Genomic DNA, 23642 nt, shown 5'->3' with positions numbered 1-23642 from the left:
TGCCGACCCCTGCTACACTTCCCTCCCATGGAATCAAGTCCGTAACCCCTAATGACCATCGGTTACCTTCCCTCTTCCTTACTTCTGCTGCCCATACCAACTTCTCTTTCTTGATTTCAAATAAGATGTCATTAACTCGCTTTTGTTCCCTATGCGAATCTGCTCGTTTCTTATCCCTTAACGTTACACCTATCATTCTTCTTTCCAGATCTCGTTGCGTGGTCCTCAATCTAAGTAGAACCCTTTTCCTAAGCCTTCAGGTTGCTGTCCGGTACGTGAGTACTCATAAGACACAGCTGTTATACACTTTTCTCTTGAGGGATAATGGCAACCTGCTGTTCATGACCTGAAAATGCCTGCCAAACGCACCCAGGCCAATTCTTATTCCTCTGATTATTTCAGTCTCATGATCCGGATCCGCGGTCACTACATACCCTAAGTAGATGTATTCCCTTACCACTTCCAGTGCCTCGCTACCTATCGTAAACTGCTGTTATCTTCCGAGACTGTTAAAGATTACTTTAGTTTTCAGCAGATTAATGTTTAGACCCACCCTTCTGCTGTGAGCATACATTGCAATTGGCCGCCTGAGTTACTAAGCAAGGCAATATGATCGGCGAATCGCAAGTTACTAGCGTATTCTCTATTAACTCTTATCCCCAATTCTTCCCAATCCAGGTATCTGAATGCCTCCTGTAAACAAGCTGTGAATAGTATTGGAGAGATCGTATCTCCCGGCCTGATGCCTTTCTTCATTGGGATTTTGTTCTTTCTTTATGGAGGACTACCGTGGCTGTGGAGCCGCTATAGATATCTTTCATTATTTTTTTACATACGGCTCGTGTACACCCAGGTTCCGTAACGCCTTCATGACTGCTGAGGTTTCGATTGAATCAAACGCTTTTTCCTAATCAATGAAAGCTATATATAAGGGTTGGTTATATTTCGCATATTCCTCAATCACCTGATTGATATTGTGAATATGGTCTATCGTTGAGAAGCTTTTACGGAATCCTGCCTGGTCCTTTGGTTCACAGAAGTCTAACGTGTTCCTGATTCTATTTGCGATTGCCTTAGTAAATACTTTGTAGGCAGCGGAAAGTAAGTTGATCGGTCCATAATTTTTCAAGTCTGTAGCGTCCCCTTTCTTATGGATTAGGATTATGTTAGCGTTCTCCCTAGATTCCGGTACGCTAGAGGTCATATAAAGGGGGGTCAGTTTTTCTAGAACAATCTACCCACCATCCTTCAACAAATCTGCTGTTACCTGATCCTCCCCAGCTGCCCTCTCCCTTTGGATAGCTCTCAAGACTTTCTTTACTTCTTCTGGCGTTACTTGTGGGATTTCAAATTCCTCTAGACTATTCTCTCTTTCATTATCCTCGTGGGTGGCACTAGTACTGTACAAATCTCTATGGAACTCCTCAGCCACTTGAACCATCTCATCCATATTAGTAATGATAATGCTGGCTTTGTCTGTTAACGCATACATCTGATTCTTGCCTATTCCTAGTTTCTTCTTCACCACTTTTAGGCTGCCTCCGTTCCTGAGAGCATGTTTAATTCTATCCATATTATACTTCCTTATGTCAGCTGTCTTACGCATTTTGATTAACTTGGCGGGTTGTGCCAGTTATATTCTAGCTGTAGGGTTAGAGGCTCTCATACATTGGCGTTTCTTGATCAGATCTTTCGCCTCCTGCGATAGCTTACTGGTATCCTTTCTAACGAAGATACCACCGACTTCTATTGCAAACTCCTTAATGATGCCCATAAGATTTTCGTTCGTTGCTTCAAAATTAAGGTCCTTTTGCTGAGTTAAAACCAAATACCTGTTCTGTAGCTTGATTCAGAATTCCTTTATTTTCTCTTTTACCGCTATCTCATTGATCGGCTTTTTATGTACCAGTTTTTTCCGTCCCCTCCTCAAGTCTAGCCTAATTAGAGTTCTTACCAACCTATGGTCACTGAGGCGCACCTTGCCGAGCACGTCCGCATCTTCTATTATGCCTGGGTGTTTTCATAGATGCTTTCGACTTACTGGTCATCATGACTGGATGTAGGGGCCTAGACCTGTACGACCTTCAATATGTACCTCCTATTTAGTTTCAAAATAAGACTTGCCGCACCCTCGTTAACGCTATAGAATTCCTGTATATTACAAGCTATATCCTTAGTAATCATGAATACGGCTCCTAGTTCTCCATCCATATCACTTATACAAAAATATGCGATAAGTTTAAAAACATTAAAACGACTCAATGACAAAGCATAGAATATACAACGCACGTGTGTTTACGCTTGGAAAATTTTTATTACCTAGTCACCTGAGCAAGTAATCGAACTTGACATTCATCACAATTTGTTTCTGCAGTGCTTAAATGCTGACTAGTGTAATGGGCTCAGTGTTCACGCTTTCGGAGCAATGAATAAAACAATTAATAAGCAATACGTTTAAAATATATAATAGCCCAAAGATTTCTTTAATTTATTTTTCCGTATTTTGCTGGCTTTATGTGAATTTGTGGTTTCACCCACTGAACACGTATGTCTATGTCAACCCAATCAAATGTGGTAGCTGTAAGAGCTCATGCAGTCAGCTTCACTAATTTGTAAAACTTTACAAATCGATCGCAGCAAAATGTTCAAAATCGTCATTCTTAATGCAAAGCAAGGAATAGCTAACTTATGTGCTAAGAATTACTTTTTGTCAGTACCTCCATAACAAATTCATAGCATATGCCTCTTCGGAAGATGTGCCTTCCGATTTGGGAGCTACAGTCCTGACCATAAATTTATACTCTGTACTGCTCTACGATTGGAGGGAGATTAGTCCTCAGCATTGTTAATGTGGTGGACTGTGTCATGTGAAAAATGAGGGAGTAGGAGCCGCCATGTGGCAGGGGGACTGGTTCTCATAGGTCTTGTACCACTGAGGTTGGGAGCGCCACAAGTGCTGGGCAGTAACTGGGTTGGGCGATTGAACAGTTATATAGGATGACTGGGAAACAGCAGACGTGGTCAGCCGCAAAAATGAACAGATCCTGCCTGATGTGCCTACTTGTAGAGGCACCCGAGCCTTGCATTCTATGGACTATGCTGAGTAGTAAGATGGCCCTAAAAGGTTTCGCAACCAAATAGCGTAGGTGAACTGTTAAGGAACGCAGCTGCATTTCCCGTGGTAGATGACAGGCCCAGCCAACCGAATGAGGGTACGCATCTGGACCTGTCCTGGTCGCCGCCACGGGTCGGGCGGGCGGGCGTTGGGAGGCGTGAGGGCCCACATCGGCGAAACGGCGTCGGGGTTCGTAAAGATGGCGCGAAGCTTTCCAGGATCGGGAGAAACAATGCGAAGAAAACGAAAGACTTGACCATCATTTCTGTGAAGGACGAGGGAGCTTCTAGAAAATAATGCTTAAACCTACGTTAAGCAATACTACGTTAAGTTATGTACTTAAAAACATGAAGGTTGATATAGTACATAAGTACGTAACCTTTGCTCCAAGCTGATGTAGCACGAAGGTACACCACGCAGCTGCACATGATTTAGAACCAGGCGATAAATATGCATAGCATACAGGGTGTCTCAGCTAAGTTTAGCAAGAATTTAAAAATAGGAAATGCCCCAAAACTGGACAGAACAAAGGTAGTGTTGTTTGCCGTCACAGGGAGATACTCAAACTATTTTTTATTCCACCTAATTACACTATTAGCCATAATTAATTAGTCAACCTCTGAAATATTTGAATAAGATGAAAAGTGTCAATGGGATAATATAGGAGCGATATGAAAAACTCCCAGTTGTGCTGTCATTTGCTCAATACATGCTAGATAAAATTGTTTTTCCCAGCGTGAAAGCAGCCCGGAAATGTACGCAAAATTGCCGCGCGACTGGCTGGTTGGCCCCTCTCTCGATCTTGGGTCGTCGGTACGAGTGCCGTAATTCGCCTTAATTAATACCAAGATCGTGGGTTTGACTCTCTAAATTCACGAGGACAACTGAAATTTAACTTGGAGATATGGCCGGTTTCCCAAATCTCCAAGTAGATTCGACTCGCACCAAAAGCCCATGGCTCGAGTGCCTTAATTAACACTATCGTCATTAAATGTGTCTTAACGAACGTTGCCTTAAATATCAACATATGTCGCGCAGAGGCTTCTTGTTGGTCCAAGCTTCGAGCTTTCTTATCAAGAAATTTATGACGTAATTCTCCCTAATTAACGCCAAAGTTCGTGCGTTGGAGTCATGCGAAAGGTCGAGGATTCGACACTCAGCAAAGATCGGGGGTTGTAACTAAATTCGCCGTTATTAACACCACCACTCTCACCAAAGACGAAGGGTTCTACTACCAAGTAATTTTGGTGCCATAACGCCGGTCCGTGTGACGCCGGAGGTCGGATTTTTCGTCCCATGAGCCGTCTATCGCTTTGGCCTTATCAATACATGACCAGCGTTCATGTGGACAGATGTTGCCTCACACCACATGAAGTGGAGATAAGGTACACACTTACCATCTCTCAATGGTTCTCACTGGGAAAAATTACCTTTCAACCTCTGATACCATCCACACTTCTGCCACAGAAACAGACGAGGCAGCCAACGACAGTGACTCTTGCTTCTTCACCTGCACCGGCTCTAACGACGCCCTTAAGGTTTTCAGCTAACACAGTTACCATCATCTAAAATTTAAAAGAATACGCCACGCCACAGCCCTTCCAGAAAGTGGAGGAGTCCGCAAACAACTCGCGGGGTCCCTGTTCATGATAATATTCTTCTCCGTTCGTTTGCAGCAGCTTCTTACAACTCCTGTTGACAAGCTAGGCTGGACAAACAACGGTGGCAGCAATAACGAAGCAAATGAAGAAGCAAAGGAGCAAGACAAACTCTCAAATTACCACAAAAACGCAAAAGGAAATGGCATAGGAATATGAATATGAACGAGGGTCTCGAATCCGGTTACATTTATGCCTTTAGGTAGCATATGTGGGTTTATTGACCAGTTGGCTTCACCCAAAAAGATAACGTTCTCGTGACGCCTGCGGCAAAAAAGGACGTTCCACGTCCGCCGCCAAGGTCTGTGAGTGGTGGCGCTGGCTAACACTCCCAGGGTTCTACTAGGACATAAATGCCCAAGAAAGTGGATGGGGAAACAACGCCGCGGTAGCTCAATTGGTAGAGCATCGCACGCGAAATGCGAAGGTTGTGGGTTCGGTTTCCAACTGCGGCAAGTTATTTTCTCACCCACTTTAATTTCCATTAATTTATCGTTTCACATTTTCATTTATTAGGCGCAAGTAATTTCCCCTATGTTGTCCTTGGTGTCAGTGTTTGTTGGCTTCTTATGATATGACACATAACCGAGAACGACGCTAATTATACATTGAAAATAACAGCGACAATTTTTCAACCGATAGGGCATGCCGAAAAGTTCAGTACACCAAGACTCAATAATGTAACAGGTATCCCCCATTTATGGATGTCTGGTAGATAAATCTGCCACTGCCACACAAAAGTCCATGAGAGCATACCTATAATTCTATAAACGCATGGACAACGAGGATACGCAAATAGAGGCACACAAGCTCTAGCTCGAAATTCATTATTAGAAACAGGCGCACATATTTATGGGAATAGGAAGCAGTCTCGTGCGCAGGAAAACCTCCTTGCGTACATTAAATCAGAGGCACTATGACATAAAGCTATTCCAAATTTTCCAATTCTGCGGCCAGTCCTTTGCGATTGGTCAAAAGCTGTTTTGTACCTTGCCCACTTCGCCTGTCTGTCACGCGACATCCCGACACCGCGATAGCTCTCCATTTGATATGATGTGTACTCACTCATTATGCATTATTTGGTTGAACAAAAGAAAAATAGTTATTTCTCATTCGACATTTTTTCGCCATTAGCCATCGGCTATTGGTCAAAAGTTTTCAGACTGCATCCACTTCACCTGCCTGTCACGTGACGTCAAAAAACCGCGAATTCTCATCGCCTCAAAGGGACGTGTAGGCGTCTAAGATGCAATAATATGCCGAGCAAAACATTTTTTTTCGGAATAGCCGCAGGCTGCCGCCTTCAGGAAGGAATAAAACATGGCTGCCGCCGATCGCTCAGGCACTGGCTACTCACACCTGCCGGAGAACATGGGTTTATTTGCGTATAATAAAACTTCCTACGTGGATGTGTAACGTTTTCGAGCATTTCCGGCACATTTAGGACCTCGCTCTGCCATCTATTCTCAGCTGATGATCCATTTTGGCGGCATTCTTTGCCCTATGTTGCACGCCGGCGCGATTTTTGACCAGCCACGACAAGCTAAGTAAGGGAAAGTGGAGCAATCGTAGACGCCGGCTACAGCCTCTTCATCCGGTTATCTGTTTTCAATGCGCTGGCCTGGCCCCATTGAAGGCGTCTCCACTTGAGCGTGCTCCTCGCATCCTCGAGGCCAATTACAAACCAAAAACCGCTCAATCTAGGCAATGTTATTCGTTTTGAAGGTAAAGAAAAGTAACCTTCTATGAACTAACAGTACGTTTGATTGGGCTGTTGAGGTAACGCTGATGGTCACCGCCTGTTGATTACGTCGGCGGTTACGCAATTTTGACGTCAGGAGATTGTAATAAAAGCACATTGGAACAGTTTTAACTTATAGTACCTCAGGTTCAGAAGATATCATTCCTTTCTTGACAAATAATTGCAGGCACGTTCACACGCTCGTCAATTGAGACTGTCATTCGTGCTGTTTCGTTATTCGTCTTTCTTCTAATTATTTTCTTATTTATTCTAACTGTGCAAGCCACTTTTCGACTGATCGCCCGTTGTGGCTGTGTGACATCATATGACTCACCAACACGCAGCAATGACTTGAAACAGCCAGTTAGCGATGAAACAATATGTATCGCCAGCCGTACTTGATTGATTCTGTAACACCGTTCTCATGCACACGTGATGATAATTTCAAAGGCTAGCTGGTGGCACGATTTGCACCAACCGCTTCTTGACCAATCCCGCGTTGTGGGCATGTGTCCTAATAGGAAATAGTTTCATCATCGACATGCGACGGTCATGTGATAGAGCTACTCGGTGTTGTCAAGAAAGAAGTGTGCCTACGTTTGTGTATAATTTCGACGTCGGAATAAACAACACCGATAATTAAGAAATAAAGAACAATTCGCGGGTTTCATCCGGGCCGTCGGAGCTGTATCTCGACGGGGCGACATACAAAAACGCTCATGCACTTGTTTTTATTTTTTTTATTTCCAGATACTGTTGGCTGTCTTGGCCGTAACAGGCTGGGTACAGCTGGTTTGCACATAGCGTAAAAAAATGAAAACACTTTACAAACGTAAATTGGACATGAAGCAATGAATGTTGAAAATACAATGCGAAACAAATAATGAAATACAAAAACAATAGTTTGGCTAAGAAATACATGTTTCTAACATTGTGACAGTGATATTGGAAGCAGCATGAAAGAAAGACTATTGTATGTATTTCTAGAATAGTGTGACAATGTTTGCACGGCACCACTAAGATTCAAATTCATAAAAGGTTTTTAACGTGTTCCTCAAAGATTTCAATGCTACTCGACCGCAAAACAGACGCTGGCAAACTGTTCCATTCCTTAATCGTTCGCGGAAAAAATGAGTAAGCGTACATGTCCAGATATGCTTTTGGAATTGAGAACATGCAATGATTGCTTGATCTGACGTTTCTAGCCTGCCTGGGAGCAAGATAGGACGTGATTTCAATAATGAAGTGGCCTTTCGACAACAAAAAAAGAAATTTAAGTCTAGCTAACTTCCGCCGTTGAGCCAGTGGAGGCAAATCAAGCAACCGAAGCATTTCGGAAACAGTCAGTACGATAATACCGGGAAAGAATGAACCTTGCAGATTTTGTCTATCTTCTCAATGCGGTTTATAATTCCGGATTGAAACGGATCCCAAATGACACTGGCATACTCTAACGTTGGTCTAATGTAAGTTAAATATGCAAGTAGTTTGATGGGTGTCGTTGCTATTTTAGAGCGCAGCTCTTTGGCGTCCGTTCCTGGGTTTCGCGTCGGCGTCGTCGTCGGCCTCGTAACCAGCTCCGCCCCCCTTTCATCCCCCCAGCGCTAGCAGCGACCGACTGATACCGCTGGATGCCGCTGACGCCGCTAGAGAGTCAAGATAACGTGGCTGCATAGAACACCGTCGCCGCCATGCAGAAAGAGGAGGAAAGGGTCCCCCCCCCTGTTCTTGTGTGGCGGATAGGGTGCTCTTCAGTTGCCGACGCGCCGGTTATTCGTTGTCCCGGAAACCAACTCCGCAGCTGGGGTTGACTCACTATCGGCGTCAGCGGCATCAGTCAGTCGCTGCTATCTCTTCCCTCCTCCCTTTATGGTGTTGTCCGCTTGCTGCGCGCGCTTCTGCCCCCATCGTTTGCCGCTGGGTGTACACGTCGCCCCCCTCCCCCCTCTTCCTGCGAGTCTCCGGTTGTCAAAGCGCCGGCTCGAACTTACTTCCTTTCTTCGCTCCTCCTCCAATGCAACCCCTGTGCGGTGGCAATCAGAGAGCCAGATCGGTGGCGGCGGATCTGTATATGTGCACCGCCCGAGCCGAAATTGCCGCTGCCGTTCGCCCTGTGCGGTGGCAATCAGAGAGCCAGATCGGTGGCGGCTTGACATAAAGACAAACAGCAATTTCCTAACACTTATGCGGGAGAACATCCCGTTCCTCTCGCTCGTAACGCGCCCCACGGCTGTGACAACCTCGCGAGGCACTTGTATAGATCTCGTCTTTGAGAATCAAGCATTGGTGTACCAAGTCGAACATATATCAGTCTATTTCTCCGACCACAAAGCTTCCTTCATGACTGTCAAGAACTGTTAGTGGAGTCTTTGTTAAAGGAATACGTGTGAAAAATAAAAAAAAAATTCTGTGATAGCGCATACATGTGTTGCTCGATTTCTTTGCCTCAATCTATCGAAAAGGTGAAACAGCTTATTTGCTGCGCTCAAATTTCGCATTAGGAAGTAACGTAATCGTCGGCAATTTTTTAATTTTCGGCGAAGGAACCATAACTATTTTTCTGCAGCTCCACAAATTCTGTCTATGTGTGATTTCCAACTTAAGTCTTTCGAAATTGTTAAACCTAGGTATTTTATCGTTTCAGCTTCGGTAAGAATTGTTGAGTTCATCTCATAATTACACTCAATAACATGCTTTGTTTTGTTTGTAACTCTGAGCATGACTGATTTAGATTCGTTAATTGTCATTTTATTTTTTGCGGCCCAGACTTCTACAGCTTTAAGGGCTTGACTAAGTGACGCCTGATCGCTTTGGTTATTGATTTCACGATATAATAACCATCTGGTTATTTCCAGACAATTGTTTATGTCGTTACTTATGTTATGAGCAATATCATTTATGTAAACTAGAAAAAGAAGTGGTCCTAAAACGGATCACTGTGGAACGCCTGAGGTTATTTTTAATTGGTTAGATTTGTTACCATTTATTTGAACGTATTGTGTCCGATCTGTAAGATATGAGCGGATCCACATAACATCATAATTTATATTCATTTCCATCAGTTTTTTAACTAACTCATTATGTACAACCAGATTGAAAGCCTTCGAGTAATCTAAACATATAGCGTCGACCTGCTTTCAATTGTTCAAGGAAGCTGAAAAATCATTGATCGTTTCTATCAACTGTGTGACAGTCGAAAGGTGCTGTCTAAACCCGTGCTGGTTGGGAAAAAAAAGCTTTCTTGTCTTCAAGGTAGGTGTAGATTGACTTTGAAACTATGTGTTCAAGTAGCTTGCAGCATACACACGTGAGTGAAATTGGCCGATAGTTTCCAATATGTTGCCTTTCACCAGACTTGTGAACCGGAACCACTTTTGCGACCAGCCAGTCATGTGGGAACCGTTTTCGTTTCAGCGAACTAAAAATGATCTCTAGATAGTGAGCTACCCATTCCGCATATCTGCGCAGAAAGGCATTTGGTATGCCGTCTGGACCTGCAGATTTCTTATCGTTAATTTTAAGCAGAAGAGCTACAATGCCTTCATGCGAAACCTGAACATTAGGCATTGGTGATGTGTACGGGGATTCTAGAGAGAGGGGAGAAAGACTATCTGCAGAAGGGTCAGTAAAGACAGATTGAAAAAAAATCATTAAAACAAACTGCCATACGCAAGTTGTCCGACAGGTTCGTCATTAGCGACAATGACACTTGAACCTTCGTTATTATGCGACAAATGGCGCCAAAAACGCTGCAAATCGTGCTTCATAAAATTAGTTAATGTCACGTCATAGTAATTTGTTTGAGCAGCAGCCATATTTGTGCGCAATATAGAGCTTAGCGCCGAAATTTTATTATGATCTTTGTTTGACTTCTGTCTCTTACGGTTAATTTTCCGCTTTAAATGTATAATTTCGCGGGTTATCCACGGGTTCCGTTTATTTATTTTCTTCCGAGTTGGCACGAATGTGTTTACGCAGTAAGAAACAATATCTTTAAACGCAATCCACATCGCATTGACGTCATCCATTGAGGTGAATTCATCAAAACACAGCGAAAGATGATCAACAATGCTTGTGTCATCGGCTCTATCGAAGCACAGAACATGCGTAGTACTACCAGCCTTCGGGTATACAGCGGTAGACTTTATCTCCACATAAACTAGCTTATGATCCGAGCGGCCGGTTTCAACCGATACGTCGTAGTCTTCAAGTCGCCCGTCTAGGAACGCCAAATCTAATACAGATCTTGATTTCCCAACTACGCGTGTGAACTCGTGAACTACCTGTTGTAAATCCTTACTGAAAGCTATTTCTAGAAGTAGTTCACAATGGGCATCTTCGCGAGGCTGAGCGCTAAGCGTGGACCAATCAATCCCTGGTAAGTTGAAATCACAAACAATGATTATGCAACAGCTGCGCTTTTTAAGGCTAAGTAAAGCTGCATATCTTCAATATAGGAAATGGGTGATTTAGGCGGTCTATAAAGAGTTCCAAGAATTATCCTTGTTTTATCTAGCTTAATTTCACACCAGATGCTCTCATGTGTTGGAATGCCAGTGATTTGCACACAGTCAATATCGGCCTTGAATACAATAGCAACTCCGCCCCCACGAGCATCGCGATCTCTTCGTATGATTTTGTAATTAGGTGGTACGAGCTCTTGGTCTTGTATTTCGGGCCGCAGCCACGTTTCGGTTATTGCAAGCACATGGGGATCGTATTTAGCCAGGATATATTCTAAGTCTCCAATTTTGTTTACTAAACTTCTAGCGTTCAAACTGATCAAGCGGAAGGCATTCGAATCACATTTTGTGTTCAGTCAGTCACCCGTACCATCAGTAGGGCGTCTGTGAGGATACGGAACCTTCACACGGCTGCGCTTTGATTGATCCCACGTGTACACGCCAGAGTCCACGTGTAGTTTGTCGTAATTCAAGCGGATGCGATGCCCATCCTCCCTTTCTTGTTTCGCGGAATCCCAAAGCATTTTACGCTTCGCCAGCGTTTCTTTCGAAAAATCATCAGAAATGGAGACGCCGCTGCCCTTCAGCTTTCTGCATTGTTTGTAAATGTTCCCTTTTTCCCTAGAGTCGTACAACCTCAGAATTACAGGTCGAGGCCGAGCGCTCTTTTTTCCTATCCGATGTATTCGTTCCACGGTACTCAAGTTGACGCCAAGTTTTTCTTCGAATACACCTTCTAACACTTTCGTTTCAAGGTCAGTTACGGATTCCTTCACGCCTTCTGGTATTCCAAATACCACTAGGTTATTCCGCCTACTTCTGTCCTCAAAGCTGTCCATTCTTTCCTGCTGCTACCGAAGTGTACTCTCTAACTTTTTTACTGTTTTAGATAGTTGAGCAATTCTACTCGCCTGTTCTATAAATATTTCAAGGCTGTTTTCAACCACCTTCAGCCGCTTGCTCAAGCTGTCTAGATCTGATTGTATTGCCTTTTGGCCATCGCACAATTCCTTCAACATCACCTTCGTTTCTGGCCCAGGGTTCATTTCTACGTCGGCAGATAGCAACAGACATAAAGATGCAAAGCCGGAAAAAATCACTTCTGGGCACGGCAGCACAACAGCAAAACGATTATCATTCTTGTGACCATAAAAATTGTAATAACTAACCTGTTCAAGCAACAGAAGGCGGTTAGGCGACATTGCATACGCTTCGACATCACCCGACAGAACTAACTGCGATAGAACAACCTCGGCACAGTCATATGCAATGGATAAACAAAAGCGTGGGCTCGGCAACGCTAAGAGCGCAGGGTAGCGAGCACGGGGGGCGTATAAAGAAAAGCAATTCGTTACCTGCAAGGCAAAAAGGCGATGAGTTAGAGCGAAGCCCATCGCAGTTGCGTTGCCGAGCCCACTGAAGAGCAGTTCGAGCGCGCCGCGCCTTTTATTCGCTTCGCTTGATGCTGTTGGCGATCTGTTGACTTGTGATCCAAGAGGCCCGTCCGGTGCGCAGACTGGATGCTCGGAAGAACACACTACAGGACTGCTGTGCAAGGGCGCGGGCAATCGTTCTGCTGGTGACGGATCAGACAGGAGAGGGGGTAAGTCCGAGGGAAGTGAACGGTGAATTCTTGGTACTTCGGGTCCGGTTAAGGCGTAGGTAGACGAGAAACAGGCCAAGGCAAGGTTGACCACCTGCACGGCAAAAAGGCGATGAGTTAGAGCGAAACCCATCGCAGTTGCGTTGCCGAGCCCACCAGATTTAGGTGCACGTTAGATTTAGATTTAGGTGCACGTTAAAGAAACCCTGTTGGTCAAAATTATTTGGAAGTCCGCATTTACGGTGTGTCTTATCTTTATTAAGCCTTATCATTATTCTGGAGGTACATGTAGCCCATCATGTAACTAAAGATGACCTCTTCTGCCACAATGCGATGCGCCGTGTGAGGGGTAACCTTCTTTCAGGTTATGGACAATGGCACGTAACAACGCTTCAAAAACACGTATGGCTATATATACTCTGTACCACGCAGACAGACAGCAGTGGTGCACGCAAGATGACGTTTGACACCAAATAAGCGATGTCTTATTTCCCTGAACAATGAAGCAATTAATGATTCGCCAACAACATCACCGCTTTCTAGGATGAAACGCTCGGCGTCAAGCAGTGACATAGCCATTGGGCCACCGCGACTGGCACAGTCGTGTTGATTTGCGGGGTAACTATTTCTGTATTGACGTCTTGACGCGGTGGTGCTTTATAGCGCCTCTACGACAGCACACCCAGTGTCAGTTGTCCACTAAACAAATTCTTACAACCTTTATTTTTCAGAATTAGCATAAACACAACACTGCTCATCGTACCGTACCTTGAGTTTTCATTTCGCCACTTTGACCGGAATGTTTTCCATTTCCACTGGTAGCAATTGCTTTAGTGAACGGAGCCCAAAAAAAGGCATGTTTTCTGGTTGCGTATTTCTCCTTTCTTGTGCTCCTCCCTTGTGTGCGAACTGTCACAAGCGAAGGATAGCAAGGCGGTTTTTTTTTATTTTCATGACTGTGTCGGCTCTGCCAATTCTGAGATAACTCTCCATACCTCCTCCTACCCTTCTGTCTACATGGCTTCTCGACTGTTGCGCGTGAATACAACGGTAAGCACTGTAGCTGCGGCAGTGCTCCTGCCGGGGGAGGGTGGGGGGTCACTCTTACAGAAGTCTTAAAGGTGCTGTGCCGGCACCTGGGAGCTCCACAGAACGTGGTGCGGATGTGGTATTACGGTCTATTCAACGCCAAAACGAGTTTCTGACTTCACCTTGCGCCCCTTCCGCGTTCCTGCTGTTCCTATACACGTTCTCAAAAGACCCCCTGATGCGGTGTGCGTAACAGCAGCGGCAACAGCAGGTGCAGTGAAAGTTGTGAAGGAAGAGTCGTAGAAAGGCTCACTTTAAGGATGCTTGCGTTTGTGGCCTAATGCGAGTCTGTAAAATGACTATTTCTGCAAACACGAAAACATTCTTTTATATAATATATACTGATGTGCTACCCGATAAAAACTCGTGAAGTTGGAAAGCTATTTTTGTATCTGCCCTTAACTACCATGCCTCTTATGTACAAGAAGCTCTAGAAAACTGCCTTATTCACTGCAAGGACGCTATCTTATCTTGGAACGTCTTGCAATGGGCTTTTAAAAAAGATCTTGATGTTAATCCTCATAAGATACAATATCTTATGCCACCTAAATGCGAGGATGTGCCTTTCGACATGTTGCTAATGGCGCTGCCCTCATTATGGACCATCGACATGTGAGATCGGAATGCAGAACCAATTGTATAGTCGCCGTCACATTTCATTCAGGTAACTTCACAGCTGAAAGACTCGTATGAGCAAAGAGATTTCCAACCAGACTGGTATCTATTGCTGATGCAGTGTATCATTTTGCCTCCCTTTTAGAGAACTGTTTACTGTAATGATTGTATGACGAAGTACATGTTTTCTGCTGTAGACGTCGCTGACTGTTTTGGTAGCTATGCAAATACCTTATGTATGCGTGTTTTCCATTCGTAGCAAATACAATAAAAAAGAACATTTGTGAGCTAATGGTTATAGAATCGGGCTACTTCACTGTCCTGCCCAGCTTCAAATGCCTCCGCTAAACGCGCCACATTGTTTTATGAGAAAGGATGAATTTATTCGGCGACAATACCGACCAGCGATAGACCGACCAACCCTGGTGAAATCATGACATGGTAGGCCAAGAAAGCTTTGACTAAGTAGTCTGCCTAGTAGCCAAACTGCCATAGAGGAGCATGTGTTCATAGCATGGCCCTTGATCGGTGGTTTATGGGACTTATCACCATCTGTGTGACGAGGGAACACTTCTGGCTGAACAAATAATATTGTGACACTATATTTTTTTTAAGAAAACCGAAGTTAGGTCATTTTTGTTATGAAAGGCACGACAATTAATTTCCTGGTGCGCCGTTCGAGCCTGTTTTTTCATATTCCCCAATATTCGATTCGATGGACCTTTCGACCTTTTAGCGCCTAACACACTGAAGCAAAATCTCAGTCATGCTGGTGTCGAAATCGCACCCTTCACAGAACATCGCCTCTCGTAGGACGAAGAAAACTCTGCTGGTCAGAGCGCCTAATGCCAAGTCCATCGGCTAGCGCTGCCGCTCAAACGCAGCTAAAGTAAATAATTGCCTTGCCTTCGTAACTCACTACATTCTCGCAAGCACCGCGCCACCAGAATTCAGACAAATGCTGACGAGCAAAGCAAGAAAACGTGTGAGGGGGGCGTACCTCGGCAGGTGCAATTTACGAACTCACCTTTCTGCACACTTCAATAGCTGTATTGTATTTTAATTGGTAGCGATAAAACGCCCCCTCTTACGGCCGGTGCTTACGGGGAGGTACCCAATGTTAATAATAAATAAAAGAAAGTGGCCGTTTATTTCCTCCCCAAACGTATGTAACACTATCCATGAATATGTTTTTCGAGAACTGAAATCAAATTGTGGTCCTGCTTTAATCAGAAACGGAGTTTCTTCCTCATTGCTTCCCTCTTCATACAATCGCCGTTCACTCGTTGTTCGCATAGCCCACTTGCTCACTTCGGTGACGATTGCTTCTTGACGTCTTTTCGCCCGAACCTTCGGGACTCATTTGGATCGACTTTGGCTTCCTTTAAGACACGACTAAACCACGAAGCGTTTTGCATTGAGCGTATTTGTTCAATGCCATAGTTATCCACACAGCTAAAAGGGAAATGCGAGGACTGGATGGTTAGTGCTGCCTTGATGTACACCTCTTAAAATGGGAAGAACTGACGACTACGAACCTTCCAAACATAAGTACTGCTGGCGATTGGGTAAGTCATGTTTTAGAAAATTCTAAGCATTCCCACGAATACTACACACGAACGATTTGTCAGCAAAGCTGTCATAATTGAGAGAGTCGAACGCCTTTGAAACGTCAATGAGCATGCCTAGCGTGTAAAATTTGTTTTCCATGCTGTGTACTGTGCTTTCTTTCAAATTTAGGACGGCCGTTTTTGACGTAATAGCTTTGCGGAAGCTCACAAGTGGAGAGAAGTAATAAAATAAGGAAAAATGAGGCATTCACGCAATCTTAGCAATTGCGAAAAAGGAAACCTATACCGGCTCCTCGAACGAAAGCCTCACAGTTGAGGAAAAATTCGTCCTGGTCCGGGACTCGAACCCAGGACCACCGACTTTTCGGGGCAGCCGCTCTACCATCTGAGCTAATCGGGTGGCTAGCAGATGGCAAGGCGAAGTCGAATTTGTCATTAACTCCAAGCAAAGGCAAGAGTTTGACGCAATAGTTCTGCAGAAACCCGCAAAGTGGAGAGAAGTAATCAATTAAGGAAACATGAAACATCCACCCAATCGTACCAATTGATACAAAGAGTTTCTGTCAACGTTCCCTTTGGAAACCCGAATTGCGCGCGTCCGATCAGATAGGCTTGCTAAAAAAGAGGTTGTTAGACGAGTGCGAGTTATATATTGTAATCATTTTGAAAAAAAAAGCCGGGTAACCGAAAATTGGCCTGTAGCTTTTATGATCTGCTTGTCACTCCCTTTATACAATATAGAAATCTTTGCTCTCTTTTATTTCCTCAGGAAAGTGGCAGTTTATATAGCCAAGTTGAACAAATGCTTTATTACAGAAGCAATATTATGTAATAGCGCATATTACATGTTTTATTTGCATATCATTCACAACTGGGGCCTTGCCATTGTTCATGCTCGTGAATGTTCTGAAGATTTCCGCGTCACCTGCTGGCGCTAAACACAAACCGTCGCTAATCTCATGTTCCACGAACTGCGTATGCTATAAATAAAGTTTGGTTGATTGACAAATGCCTGCACAAACGGAGCAACTCATTCACTTTATTGCAAGTTCCAAAACGAAACAGATGTTTGGGACCCTAAAGAATAGTGGTATTTACGACAAGTTATTAGTATGTCCAAAGAAAATTTGAACAATTTATTCTTAAACGAGGCCTAGGTCTTCCTGACGTACTAGAAGCAGTGTGCCACAAACGCTAACGGTGATGTTAACAGTAGGCTGCAGTGAACCCCAGTGAGAACCAGCGCGTTTTCAACACACATCATTGCGCCACCGCGGTATAGCAGTGACACCAGTATCGCGTGCAGTGCAGCCCAACTCTATTACAGCGACTTCACTCGTTTTTGAGTAGCTACAACCGAGAACCTGTTTGCCCAGTGAGATCCAATGTAAAAAAAAAAAAGAACGCTACGGTTGCAAATGGTAAGGCACTGGCAGAAGTTTGTTACTACAATGGGGTATTTTTTTTATATTTAGCAAACCATAGAATTTCTGTCGTGGTAATTCAGTACGTGCCGCAAACAATCAAGAAATTGTATTCATCATTCAAATTAAGCATGAACTGCGCCCCAGCATTACTTAAAAAAGGAAGAAAGTTCAAGATTTGATACCCTTTGACGTAGTGAATCTTGGAGTTATTTCGAGCCTCGAACGAGCTATGCAATTTCTCCTTCTAGTGTATATATTTCTACCTTTGCAACATTTTGCGCTGATGTTATACCTACCGCCTGATCAACTACAGCAGGGTCCTTACATTGGATTGACATATTTACTGCAATTGTGTAAACATTCTACGAAGAATGACCGTCTAAACAACTTTTTGTCTCTATTTCTTGTAGATCATCCACCATATTTCGACCTCCGAGTGTGGAATTCCTCTATCATACATGGCGTTGACCGAAGTTGCCTTAGAATGTTTTCTGGGTTCAGGGAACATGGACGAGTTATTTATGGACCTAGGTGTCAGGATATACTTACGGTCCACTAAAATGCGCTAACCGTGTTCTCCAGTAATTGTCAAGAAGGAACAGGGCACGAATAGCAGTGGGTTGTAATGTTTTCAACTTTTCTGATACATATGTTATTGTGACGTTAATAAAAAATGGCTGGAGCAATCGCACTGTTATGCTTACTATCGTACAAAGCTTCTATCATTGCAAACCACTTTTTTTCTGTTCGTTGAGCTCTTGCGATGGCCGCAAGTCAAATACTTCAGAATCACAGGTACACTTTCGGTTTGTTCCCTTTCATGTGCTGTGCCATCTCGCTAAATTCTTCATTCACAGATATATAAGCACCATCAGCTGCAATAATATTTTTTGTAACTACATTTGTTTCATGTAACTCCCTCTATAATTGAAAGTAAACGCCTCATCATTTGCCGTCTAAAGTGCACGTCATGAATTTGGAAGTTAGCAGAGCGTAGGGTCTCACCGAAGCATCGTTTCCGCTCTTTAACCTGAGATTGTTCATTGCACAGTTCTTCTTAAACAAGGAACGCTGACGACGAAAGAGCAAATTATTAGTCATTTTATTTTGTTTACCATATTTATTCATTTCTAAGCCGATACTTTTATTTAAGAAAAATAAACACAAAGAATGTGGCCCGGCTTAGGTTTCACATTGGACCCACGCAATCGTGTTTAAACCGTGGACTTACACTGTGCAATCCATTCTACGGAAGCCAATTGTAGTGTAGCGAACATTAGCCAAGGTCGGCCCCTGCTTTAGCCGATGCAAACTGGCCATGAATGCGCCCTTTCGTTCATGTGTGGTCCCCAAGCCGGCCTGTTGAACCGGACTTCTGTCGTTCTATTTTCTACGCTGCATCCGACGTGAGCTGGAATTGTACATCGAGGGGGAGCAGACCAGATAGTAGTCCTGGGGCCGGGAGATGAGAGAGACATCACCTTTACGAATAACCGCAACCTTCAATCAAAGGGATGTCAACGAAACCAAAAAGTTAAGAAAATGTAAGTGACCATCAGCTATTTGTCAGCAAACCGAGATGAGGTCCAGACCTGGGCATATCAGGGCTTCGACCTGGTTCGAACAGAAGCTGCGGACCTGGCGACCGATGGCTGGATGCCCGACGGCTGCTTCGCTGCTCGAGCTCTCCTACGCGTTCTCCACGTACCACTTATTTTCTTTCTCTGCTTTTTTCTCTACAGGTCCCATGCCACATATTCCCTCAGATCGTCTTCGCTTTGCTGGGAGTCTTCCTCAAACTGGTACATTCGTTCAGCTTACAAATTTCGGCGATCAAGCGAGAAATTATTATTGAAAATACTGTTTTATTTTTCCACCACAATATCTTCTACTCAATAAAGCTAAAAAAACGCCTCTTAGACATGCACAGAAATTTATGTGCAGTGATGTGATGCGAAATAGGATGTGCAGAAACGATATGCGGCAAAAGTAATTATGACCCATTCCAATCAGCAAAGGTGGATGACCGACGAATCTGTTTAGCACATGACACAGAGGCGACATAAAGTTTTGAACAAAGGTACGAACATATATGTTGTTCTGATCTGTGGTTATTGAGACGTCCGTCACGTAAAACACTGAATGACTTATTAAGCAATGATTCACACCACCTTAATTAAAAAAGTTTGGTTTAGCCTGGTTAACCCTTGGTTTCTCTTGGGTAACTTTGATTTAGATGTAATTACTACACTTAGGTATGGAATCCTCGTTAAACCAGGTATGAATGATGTGCCTAGGTCGGTGGCTAGACATGACTGTAATTAGGCTTTGGTAGGCACGCATCATTCGACGGTGCGACACCTGTTGTGCCGCAAGGAAAGCGCAAGTGCTAGACATGCAAAGAAAGGCCGCGAACATGCACAGCTGCGAACCACAAACGGACAGAGCGCGAACGCGCTCGTTACATTGATATCAACGGTGCGACGCCTGTTGCATTCCAGACCCTCTCCAGTGAAGCTGCTCGCAGGGCGATTTCCGCGGGGTGCTTGAGCCGTCGACGCCGCTTGGCCACGACAGCTCAAATCCTCCCGCTCCCGCGCAGCGCTCAGAGAAGACGTCACGGTCTCGGTCTCATCCATGGCCAAGAGGGGGCACTGACTTGGCGAGGGCGGCACTCCTCTTATGCAAGCGCGCGGTGAGTCACGTGGTCGGGCGGCGACCCAGCTTCGGAAAGCGCATGCGCCAAGCCGGTGGCCGCGGTGGAGCTCGACGCGGCGAGTAGCATGACGCGCTGCCAAGGCTGCGGCACAGCTGCGGTAAAATGAAGGTCAAATTGCTGGCGGCGCCAAACTCGGTTCTACGCGGTTAGTAAAGCTTTTGCTTTAAAATGTTTTAATGAGGCCTTCTCATGATGACAAGAGGTGATAAATAAAATTGTACACTGGATTGACGAGCGGTAAATGGAGCCAGTTGTGGAAGAAGACAACAATGCTAGTCATTGCTGATGATGATAGCTGATGATGACGATAGTTTCCTCTTGCCAATGGATGTCTCATATCTCCTTAAGCAATGAGTGGCAGGCAGTTTTGCGGAGTTACCACTCCGAAATAGGAATGACTCCAGAATCACGCCACATTCTCGCAACTAAGGAATGGAATGGCGACAACGCTTGGAAGAATAGAATGTGAATGGAATTGATAGCATTTTCCCGTAATGGAATCATAATGGAATTGCATCTTTTTCCGTAAATAGAGGGTTTTTTCGTATAAATGCTGTTTTTGTCAAAAAATGCTGAAGAACCAACCAGGCGACGCTCGAACATTAGTAGGTGAGAGTCTCGAATTTAATATTAAAGCATTATTATTTGAAATGGCTTGGTTGATTACAAGCACGGTACATTTAAAAGCAACGTGTTCCTTCGCGTAACTGCGATTCTATGGCGTTGGTATCCGCCGTGCGGAACAACGGCAGTGGCATACTCCCCCACCCGGGCCCTTACGCCTTGTGATTATTTCTTTACCTCGGCAGCGCCTTTGCGCCGGCTGCCTGCTGTCACCCCACCCTCCATTTATTCTGAGGCCGTCGGCAACACCGGCGCACATTCGAAAAAGCGCTTTTCTAGTTTGTGATGCGCATTCACGCTGGCACGATGCTTGTCTTCACTGCAAGCTTTCGCATGCGAGCGTGCGTGCTATCTCAGCTCGTACTCCTCCCCCCCCCCCCCAACCCTTTGCAAAACTGTCCCCCCTGTCTAGACACATGGACGCCTTAGCTCGAAACGCTGTCGACGAAGGTCTCCAAGTTAACGCAGGGCTCAGTCGTACACGATGAACTGTGTGCTCTCTCCCTCCATACAGAGAGGGAGCGAGAATAAGCTTTTGAAAACATTGGTTCGGGAAGCCAGCCGCAGCAGGAGAAGCCACGTAGCGCCCACAGCTCCCCGAACCTCGACGCAACTATTCACGCCGAAGAAAACCAACGTTGGCTCTGTTATAGGGATAACTGTTCTAGGAAGAGGGGGGAGGAGGGGAGTGGCATGGCGCCGTCGCCGTGCTGCTGCCTGTTGGCGTCTAGAGAAGTCCAGTGGTTCATTTAGTAGCTCGCTCTTACTGTAAATGCTAGACAATGCTTCGAGGCATCCCCCTCGGCTTTCTGTGCTTCCATTCTCACCCTCCTTTCGAGCCTCCTATTTAAAAAGAAAGAGCGCTTCCATAACACGCTACCATATTGGCTCTTGCGCCCTGCGGCTGACGCACGCGGTAAGTCCGCCAATACGGCACATAGGAATTTTTTTTAATTACCGGCGAAAAATAAAATCGAGCCGCTCACTGCAAGCTTTGCTCTGAAACTATACACACTGTAGGCGGAGTTTCATCTAATTTCATTCGGCACCCAAAAAGAAAGCACGAACGTGAGTAAACAAAAGAGAGGGCTGGCAAGCCAGCCGAAGATCGCGTCGGCCTTCACTACTGGGCGCCACTCTATGCCTGTTCATCAAAAGGCTGATCTTGACAATGCCATAATCAATACAATTTGCACTGACATGGAGAGCTTTCGTGTCGTCGAGCAGGAGGGATTCGAAAAATTCGGAACGGCAATTTTGACAATATTATATCACCTTTCATCAATGTAACTGCGTTGTATTCTTTCAGATTCAAGTCGCCATTTCGGGCTACGAATTGCCATCTCGGGATGACCTCAAATAAAAGTTCCTGCCCGGGAAAGTATCAGCGCTGTAGACCAAAATATCATCGACTTTGGCGGCAGCGGAGAACGTCTGTATCGCCCTAGACGTGCGGACGTCGTGGTCTGTGGATGGCCTCATCGCTGTGGAAGCAACATTCGCGGAGAGCGAGTTCACGGCCCACACGTACCTCCTCGTTTCCACTTGCCTCACGGGGAGCCACACAGCTGCTCGGCTCTACGCCAAGTATGACGCAGCCTTCTTGGAGTGGAAAATCTCTGGCAAGATGAAATATGTGTTATCGTTGAATGTTGCATGCGTTAACTGTTTTTATTTCATTTTCCAGGTTTTTCGCGTGGTGACAATGACAATAATGCGCATTCAATGATAAATGCATTTCATTTTCCGGGGGACTGAACAGGACGATGATGATATATCGACGACGGGCTGGCACGCTTAACCACGAAGCTTTTCCGCGAGTTCCGTCAGTTGGAGCAATTCAGATTTGGCTGCACTACCCGCAGCCTGCACGTTGCCGTAAAAGACGCCATTCGGCAGGTATGCGCTATTAAGTGACACATTGGTTTCATCTTATGTGCATTGATACGTCATTAATTTATTACTACTTTCATGGAAAACTGTTTGTGTCAAGCTTTGTTAAATAATTTGCCATTAATGCATGCACAAAGAACGTGTGAATAAAATAATTGCAATTTTAAAATTGAAGGCAAACAACTGTGCTTGTTACATTTTCGGTGCTTTAAATATTTGTTATGCAACTACCCCCAGCTAATGTTTTGAAAATTTTCGAGCACCCTTCACTTTTTCATCTTGAGGATTTCTTGTCCATTTGCTGCCGTGGCCGAAGTCACGATCTCTGCTTCCCCTCAAATAGTGGCTGCAGGTTGTTTTTCTGCCGTAGACCAGGCACCAAGCTTACGCGCCTTCGAGATGTGCTTTCACCGCGTCAGTGAAGCGTTCTGAATTACCGCTATCAAGACAAACGAAACCAAAACTGGCACATCATGTAAAGAACGCATACGGTGTCCCGAAGTTGCATTGTAGAAGATTTGGATTTGGCTGATTCCTTGTTCAAGCTATTTTTGTCCTACTTTACATTGTCCTCCTTCCTGTTTTTCTCTTTTAGTGATCTCCCTCTCTCTTGTTTTCCCTGATTACACCCCCTCCCCACCCGCGGCCGGGTAAATGAAATGCTGCGTACGTCAGTCCTTCTAGTTAAAATCAGTCTGCCTGGTTGCCACATGGTTGCCTGGCATATAGGGCGAGTCAGCCAGGCGGCAGTGTGCTGCTAGTATGTTTATTGGAATTACGAAGCCTATTTCAATAAAACATTACCAGTCGTGGTGCCGTAGCCATGGCACCACGTCCATGACATTTATTCCTATCTAAGAGGAAGGTGCATCCTATGCATAAATGTGAATTCATTTATCGTAGGGCTGCAGAAAACAGCTGTGTCTGTCCCCACTTCATTTTGTTTAATGCAGTTTTGAAGAATGTCAGTGTGTCGTCTAGTGCAATACCGTACGATTACATATGTCATCATTCTCTTTCTGATACTCTATTGCATTGCATGTTTGCCGTTTGCGCTACCTTTACTTGAAGTGGCAGTATTCACTAATTGTCGTGCTCGCCTTATTTTAGGGCCGAAGTGGCGA

The 23642-nt window shown here is 44.8% G+C and overlaps 1 long non-coding RNA gene across 1 annotated transcript in view; it reads left to right on the top strand.

Annotated features, from left to right (window-relative positions):
- The window catches only part of LOC142586884 (uncharacterized), a 33988-nt gene extending 16038 nt beyond the window's left edge, over positions 1-17950 (top strand). Inside the window, exon 4 of the long non-coding RNA XR_012829279.1 lies at positions 17693-17950. This is a non-coding gene — a long non-coding RNA (uncharacterized LOC142586884). The remainder of the gene's footprint in view (positions 1-17692) is intronic.
- The last annotated feature ends 5692 nt before the right edge of the window (positions 17951-23642 follow it).

The sequence above is a fragment of the Dermacentor variabilis genome, chromosome 7, assembly GCF_050947875.1.
Source record: "Dermacentor variabilis isolate Ectoservices chromosome 7, ASM5094787v1, whole genome shotgun sequence".
Taxonomy (NCBI): Eukaryota; Metazoa; Arthropoda; class Arachnida; order Ixodida; family Ixodidae; genus Dermacentor; species Dermacentor variabilis.
The sequence above is the reverse complement of the archived record's forward strand: the minus strand, read 5'-3'. Positions and strand labels throughout refer to the sequence as shown.